The sequence below is a fragment of the Palaemon carinicauda genome, chromosome 16, assembly GCF_036898095.1.
Source record: "Palaemon carinicauda isolate YSFRI2023 chromosome 16, ASM3689809v2, whole genome shotgun sequence".
Taxonomy (NCBI): Eukaryota; Metazoa; Arthropoda; class Malacostraca; order Decapoda; family Palaemonidae; genus Palaemon; species Palaemon carinicauda.
In genome coordinates this window covers 124,378,626-124,386,247 of record NC_090740.1, presented here as the reverse complement: position 1 = coordinate 124,386,247, position 7,622 = coordinate 124,378,626, and the positions used below count along the sequence as shown (strand labels likewise).

The 7,622-nt window shown below is 33.8% G+C and overlaps 1 long non-coding RNA gene across 1 annotated transcript; it reads left to right on the top strand.

The window, feature by feature from the left end:
• The first annotated feature begins 916 nt into the window (after nucleotides 1–916).
• On the top strand, nucleotides 917–4,554 carry LOC137655129 (uncharacterized). Its single transcript, XR_011046828.1, has 2 exons — nucleotides 917–1,739; nucleotides 1,777–4,554. It is a non-coding gene; the product is annotated as an uncharacterized lncRNA (long non-coding RNA).
• Nucleotides 4,555–7,622: the final 3,068 nt, after the last annotated feature.

The window sequence follows — 7,622 nt, the reverse complement described above, 5'->3', positions numbered from 1 at the left end:
GTCTTTGTTACAGGACAATTGAACCTATCTTTTGAAGACCAATTCAGAAAGTGTTTGTTCAATTTACTTGGTTTTTGCTTCAGTGTCAAGCCAGGTTTTGGTAGTCTTTGGATTTACAAACTTTAATTTGTTTGAAATCACATCTAAATTGCTGGATGTCTTAAGTTTTGCCGTTATGAAGGAAGAAAGTTTTTATACCGATACTTAAGAATTCAAGAATATTGTTCCATTTGCATTCATGAAGAACTTAGCCATAGTTTTGTATTCATGAGGTTTTTTGCCTTGCTCCTGCATTCAGAAAATGCCTTGTCCCACTCGTATTCGGGTCCTTTTTTTTTTTTTTTTTTTTATTATTATTATTATTATTCTTCTGTTCATGGATCTTTTTGCTGCTTTAGCATTCATGAAGCTTATTGCTCCCTTTAGCATCCATGCTGCCTTTTGCCCCTTTATTATTCATGAAGCTTTTTGCCCCTTTGGCATTCATGAAGCTTTTTACCCCTTTGGCATTCATGAAGCTTTTTGCCTCTTTGGCATTCATGAAGCTTTTTGCCCCTTTGGCATTCATGAAGCTTTTTGCCCCTTTGGCATTCGTGAAGCTTTTTGCCCCTTTGGCATTCATGAAGCTGTTTGCCCATTTGGTATTCATGAAGCTTTTTGCCACTCTTGACCATTCATGAAACTTTTCGCCCCTTTAGCTTTCATGAAACTTTTCGCCCCTTTAGCTTTCATGAAACTTTTCGCCCCTTTAGCTTTCATGGAACTTTTTGCCCCTTTGGCATTCACGAAGCTTTTTGCCCCTTAAGCATTCACGAAGCTTTTTGCCCCTTAAGCATTCACGAAGCTTTTTGCCCCTTAAGCATTCATGAAGCATTTTGATCCTTCGCATTCATGAAGCATTTTGCTCCCTTTAGCATTCATGAAGCTTTTTGCTCCCTTTAGCATTCATGAAGCTTTTTGCTCCCTTTAGCATTCATGAAGCTTTTTGCTCCCTTTAGCATTTGTGAAGCTTTTTGCCCCTTTGGCATTTGTGAAGCTTTTTGCCCCTTTGGCATTTGTGAAGCTTTTTGCCCCTTTGGCATTTGTGAAGCTTTTTGCCCCTTTGGCATTTGTGGAGCTTTTTGCCCCTTTGGCATTTGTGAAGCTTTTTGCCCCTTTGGCACACATGGAGCGCCTCTCTTTAGCATTCATGGAGCGTTTTACCCCTTTAGCATTCATGAAGCTTTTACCCCATTAGCATTCATGAAGCTTTTTACCCCTTTCGCATTCATGAAGCTTTTTACCCCTTTCGCATTCATGAAGCTTTTTACCCCTTTCGCATTCATGAAGCTTTTTACCCCTTTCGCATTCATGAAGCTTTTTACCCCTTTAGCATTCATGAAGCTTTTTGCCACTTTGCATTCGTGAAGTATTTCACCATTTGTATTCATGAAGCTTTTTGCCACTTAAAGGATTCATAAAACATACATTATAAACTAATTGCTTCTGACTACAGAAAGCCAGTTTTTGTGTAGATGTTTTTCTTTAAGAAGCCTTTACACTTCGTTAAATTTTTGCAGTCGGAATTTTGTGAATTGCTGGAGGCTTATTTAAGGCCTGGATGAGTGATAAGTTGGGCAGAACATCAATAATACTCACACCAGTATTAACAAAGGTTCAATGCAGCATTGAAGTACAGTACTCCTTCCTGTGATTTAGAATCTCAGGACATTTTTCCTTTTAGATGATTGTGCCAGGAGGTGTTGATGACTTGAGTTTAGATGATTGTGCCAGGAGGTGTTGATGACTGGAGTGATTGAATGTATTTGATAGCATTATAAAAACCTTTCATGGTTTGGTTAGAAAAGGTTAACATTTTTTCAGCCCCTCTGACCTCAGATCCCATTATCTTCAAGACGGTGCAGATGAGTGGTGGTTTGCAAGCATTACTCCCTTTGCTTTCTGTTTTTCGATTAATTTGTGTTTGGTGTCAGTTCTCATCAAACCAGTTGCACGAGAGCACTAGGTTAAGCCAGTTGTTGCTTTTTCAGCATCTGATATCAGCTAATGAAGAGAGGCACTCTGCAATCTGAGTTTTTAAAGGATTTCTTGTCTCGCTTTTCCAATGCAATGCAGTTCAATTTTAGATGCAGCTTGCTTGTATATTTGAGGATTAGTTTTGAATTTAAAGAAGGATCTGACTCGTTCATGAAGTGCCCAATAATCTACCCCACCCCACATAGGATTTGAGTTGTGCCTACCTTGTTAGTGTTGCTTTTACTGGTTATGACAGTCTAGCATTTGCCAATACTTGAATATCAAATACACCTCTGTGTTTTTGAGCTTGTCCTTGAGCTGGAGTATTGCACTTGTAATGACAAAATCATATGCAGTTCCTGGACAGTAGTTAAAGGCCATAGCATTCTTATTGCCTGCACTTGATTTGTCCTAACATGATCATTGAAAACAATATGCAAGACAAACTTGCCGCTCTAATAAATTATTTGCTGATAATTTGAAAGATTCAGGAATATTATTCAACTGAAATTGGTGAACGTACCAAATCAATGAGTGAGACGCGTGTTAACTGCTAATGAATTAGATAACACAATAAATGAATATAAAATGCCATTATGAACACTATTATGTTAAAAACATTAATGGCAATGTAATTTAGTAATAACCACCTCTTCATCAGTGGTCATGGTGGTATTTCAGCCTCTTGTCCCCATGGATTTGATGTGCAAATGTTAGATAGAAAACATAAGATATTCATCCATCAGTATATGGCAGTGAAGCTGATCAGTAATTAATTTGTGACAATAGACTTGAGTGTGCAAACTATTAGTGTTTGGTGTGACGTTTTGGACTTGGTTTACTTCTTTTTTTCAAGGCTAATGGGGCTCTTATTTGTTAGTGACGACAAACTGATGTCAGTCATCTTCAGTATATTATGAATTCATGATAAAAGTAAGCAGCTAATGATACGTTACCTGGCATTTGGAGGACTTTAAGGGTTCAGAAAACATTCATTGATTCAAGATTTTTGTCTTCTCTTAGGTCTTTGTCCTATGATACTTTAACTTATCTATAAGACTGATTCGGAAAGCTTTTGGTGTTGGCTTGGTGTAGCTAGACTTTGGTAGCCTTGTGATAACTTCCACATTTCTGGATGTCCAAAAGATTTTGCCTTCTTGCTTTCATGAAGTTTTTGGTTACTTCAGTATTCACGAATATTTTTTCCAAACATTTTTAATTCATAAGTTTTATGCTAATTTAATTCATGAAATTTTTGCCGCCCATTTTCATTTAGAATGTTTTTGCTATACTTTTCCATTCACAAAGTTTTTTTGTCACGAGCAATCAGGAAGTTTCCACATTTGAATTTGAAATGTGTTCTTCTATTAAACAACTTGCTTTCAATTGCAGGATACCTGTTAGTGTAAAAGTTATTCATATGCATTGTTGTCATTTAGCTAAAAAGCCTTTACAGTTAAATTGGATTATTCTTGATTTAGGAAGTCTGCATTTCTATTGTGCAAAAAAAATATAATCTCCAAATGTCCAACATGGAAACCTGTAGGCCTAATTATTTTAATCTTGCCCCAGATCAGTGCCAGATTTACATGGAATGTGTAAGGTTTATCTAGTTTGGAAAATTAAAGAGTTTCCCTTTAGAAACTAAATTTGCAAGACCTTTCCGACGATGTTTATTACAGGGAGTTTTGTTGGTATAAAAGTGTCTATTTCTTTAGTCACCAAAAGGTGGTTATATTTTTGGAGAGGCTTCAGCTGGATAAAGAGATTTCCTGCCTAGTATGTGAAACTTTTACCTAGAAAGTGAACCCTAATTTCTTCAAAATGAAAGATATTTTCCATTTTAAGTAAAATTTATCCATAAAAAGAGAATGTTTTACTAAAGCCATCAAGTTTTGCCTGAAAGATTGTTTCCTGCTAGGAAAGCAGATATTTTGGCCAAGTCGTTTAACCTAGTAAGTAACTGGTATTTTTGCTTAGAAAGTGCGAAGGTTTCTCCTTGGATAGGAGACAAAATAGTGTCGAGTTTGCCTAGAAAGTAGGGGTATTTTTTTATTTGAAAAAGGGACTTTTCTGCCCAGCATTTGATAGTTTCTGTCTACAAGTGGAGAATCTTGATCTTTTGAAACTTTCTTCTGGTAATATGTCTTCTGGCTAGGAATATAAAACTGCATCATCTTGGTCATGTAAGAACGATGAAAAATTAAATGCTACAATTTAGACACAAAAAAGGAATATGAGAATCAAATATTGGCCAAATTTCTGAATAACCTGGCAATGTGATGCATTTCATAAGGCCTATCCCGTGAACTTTAGAATAGCCTGGTGGTTCATATGTAGGCCTAGAGTAAAAGAAAGTCTGCATATCCGACTATTTACTAAACTATCACTTGCATAGAATGGGACATAAGACGAATAAAGTACTTGGGTTTCTTACTGCTTTTGATGGGACAGTGTGTGTCTTGGTGTAATTAATTGTATTGTTGTAACAAACCCAAGGATGACTTGTAAAATTAAATAAATTATTAGTTTATTGAATTTTGGTTTACTTGTGAAATTCCCATATTTTTTTTTATATATAAAATGACATCTGAAAAGAATATGCAAAAATATATTCCATACTTAGCAATATTTGTATACAGTCATGTAAAATTATTTATGATGATAGCACCAAATTAAGTATATAATTAATTAGTGTTTCGAAGTAATCTTAATGGTCTTTTTGAATAAGCAGTCCAATGAAGTAACAATTAATACTCTCAATAAGCCAAACCATTAACGGTAATTAAGTACAGAAAAAATATCCATACTACTAAGTAAATGATTGGTTAAGTATTGAAATACATAATTGAAAGAAAATGTAAAATTTGATCCCAGAAAAACAAAGCCTGAATAGGCAATTTAAGGAAGAGTACCAAGTAAATACTAAAATAGTAAGTAATCATGTAAATAGTTAATGCAATGGAATATTAAAAATATAACCCCCTTAAAATCATTGGTCATTTAGCCGTTAAATTTGATTAAATAGATAAATGCAATCTATCCCACGGCTAAAAGTAAAATTAAAGTCTTTAAATTGGTAAATTAATAGAGTAACGTAATTTATCTCCAATAATTCAGTGTTCAATATTCCTCAAACTATTTAGTTTTAATGCAATTAGGGTATGTCAAAAATTTGTACTTTTGAAATTGTTTTGAATTAAAAAAAATAAAAAAACCAAAGCTTAGCCTGAGCTCGAAAATTAATAAAAAAAAAATAAAGATTAAATTAACTATATTTGGTACAACCATGGATCTAATTCTAATTTGACAAAGTATTTTCGAAATGAAAAACACAACTGGGGAGAATTGTAAACAGGTGCTATCTATCATAATAAAAATCAGTGTTGTGTTTACGTCAAGGTTTACAATAAGTATTTTATTTTTGACTTGAAAAACCAGAGTGCTTATTTCGATATTTATTTTTCACATTAGATTCAATCAAGATAACATAACTACATTAACCAAAATTTATATTTAAAAGTAAAATTAATTATACGGTAAAAAAAGGATACGAATAAACTAAAGATGCTGCTAGAAGAGGTAAATTTTTTTTAGAATTAAAATCATAAGAAAATTAGACTTCACAATAAAGATGAACAAAGTTGTTAAATGACAATTTCAAAGTAAAATCGATTAAATTTTGAGAAAAGGTGAGACGATTATAAAAGATGCAGCAAAAACTAAGTAAATAATAAGAACGATAAAATGTTAAAGTTTTGACTAGGTTTATAAAATATTAAACCAAAGTTGTTAAATATCATAATCAAATTAAAGCCGGTTAAATGTTGTAAAAATTAAATTAGATTTATTGTAAATGATGCAGCAAAAGTAGTTAAATAAATAGAATTCATTTCAAAGTAAAATCGATTAAATGTAAAGAAAATTGCGACTAAATTTATAAGTAAAAGCAGCGAATTTGTTAAATAACTAAATCCAATTATTAAAATAAAATCGATAACATTGAAAGATGCTTCTAAAATTGTTCAAGATTTAAAATCAAGCGAGTAGATGCGATATCTAATAACAGTGATGTTGATATCTTGGTGTTTTTCAAGTCATAAATAAAATTCGATAATCAAATTCACACCGTTGAGGCTGGGAATTAGATAAATGAAAGAATGAAATCTAATATCCACATTACGTAAAGTAAACTTAAGAAATTTCAATCTAAGAAGTCAAAAGAATTTGCTGTCACTTGAATAGAGTAACTATATCTGGAGCGTAGGCCTTAAACCCATGTCTATTTCTTGATATAATAAGGCCTTTTGTCGGCAAGTTTTTCACCAAATTGTCTGTTGGTGACAAATTTGAAGACTTCCCTGATTATAACACCATATGATCAAGGAATGCCTTCAGTTTGGTTTCATTGATTGGCATATTGGTGTTGAATTTGACGTTAGAATGCTGGAAGATGTCATGGAATTGGCTGAGTGGAGTCTTCTAAACTTGCTAAATAATTTAAGTTCATCGCTCGTATCGAGACATTAAAGTAAATGTTAATCACATTAAGCTCTGAACCAATGATATGATATCATCGGTGAGTAATATTTGCAATTAAAGCATAATTTAAGGCTCCTACAAGCCTAGAATTCTGTCGATCGCTAAATCAGTATAACGTAGTTCGGTCTAGAACTCTGTCGGGCACTAAGCCAATATCACGTTATTAATTGTGGAATGTTGTCATTGATCACTAAGTTAATATCACGTTCTTAATTTTAGAATATTGTCGTCGATCACTAAGTCAATATCACGTTCTTAAATCTAGAATTCTGTCGGTCAGTAAGTCAATATAACACTCGGCAATGTATTCATTCAGTTTAGTCAGCGCTAAGTGTCCAGGTTTACTATGATGTTTAAAGATAACAACAACCATTTTCTATAACAACACGAAAAAAAATTCTGTGGAAATCTCAAGGAAAACCGAAAGTAGGATGTCGATATGTACGTTTACATCCCGTAGATTTCCTCTTGTGGTATTCAAAGAGGAACTGGACTTGGAAATTTTTTTGGCTATTTCGCTTCTTCACTGGTACAAGATTCTGATTGAAAAACTCTACAGGTTTTCACTCCATATTTCATTAAATATTATTTGTCAGTCAAAAGTTTGCCTAAGTACAAAATGGCAGTCATGAGAGAGAACGTAAGCTCTGGCTCTTCTCAGGGGTACCCCTACCTCCCTCATTGGACTTCTGTGAATTGCAGTTTTCTTTTACATAGGAAAGGTACTGACATTCGTCAACAGTTACAAAGAAAACGGGTATGCACCTGGGGGGGTACACGGGAGGGGAGGGGTTTACCCCATCTCCGCAATCAGTTGTCAGCTTAGAAAATGGGTCTTTGAATCTGCTTCAAAGCTGATAACTGGCTGGTTACTCCCTGCCGAGAACACTCCATTGGTCATCGCAATGCTGGCTTCAGGGGGGACAAAAAAAATATTTTTATTTTTTCATTTTCTTTGAATATTTTAAGGGTAACCAGTGTATTTATAAAAATTGTAGTTAGGATTTAAATAAAAAGGTGTCCGGTTCAATAATGGATTTTATTTTTCTTAATATCTAAATACA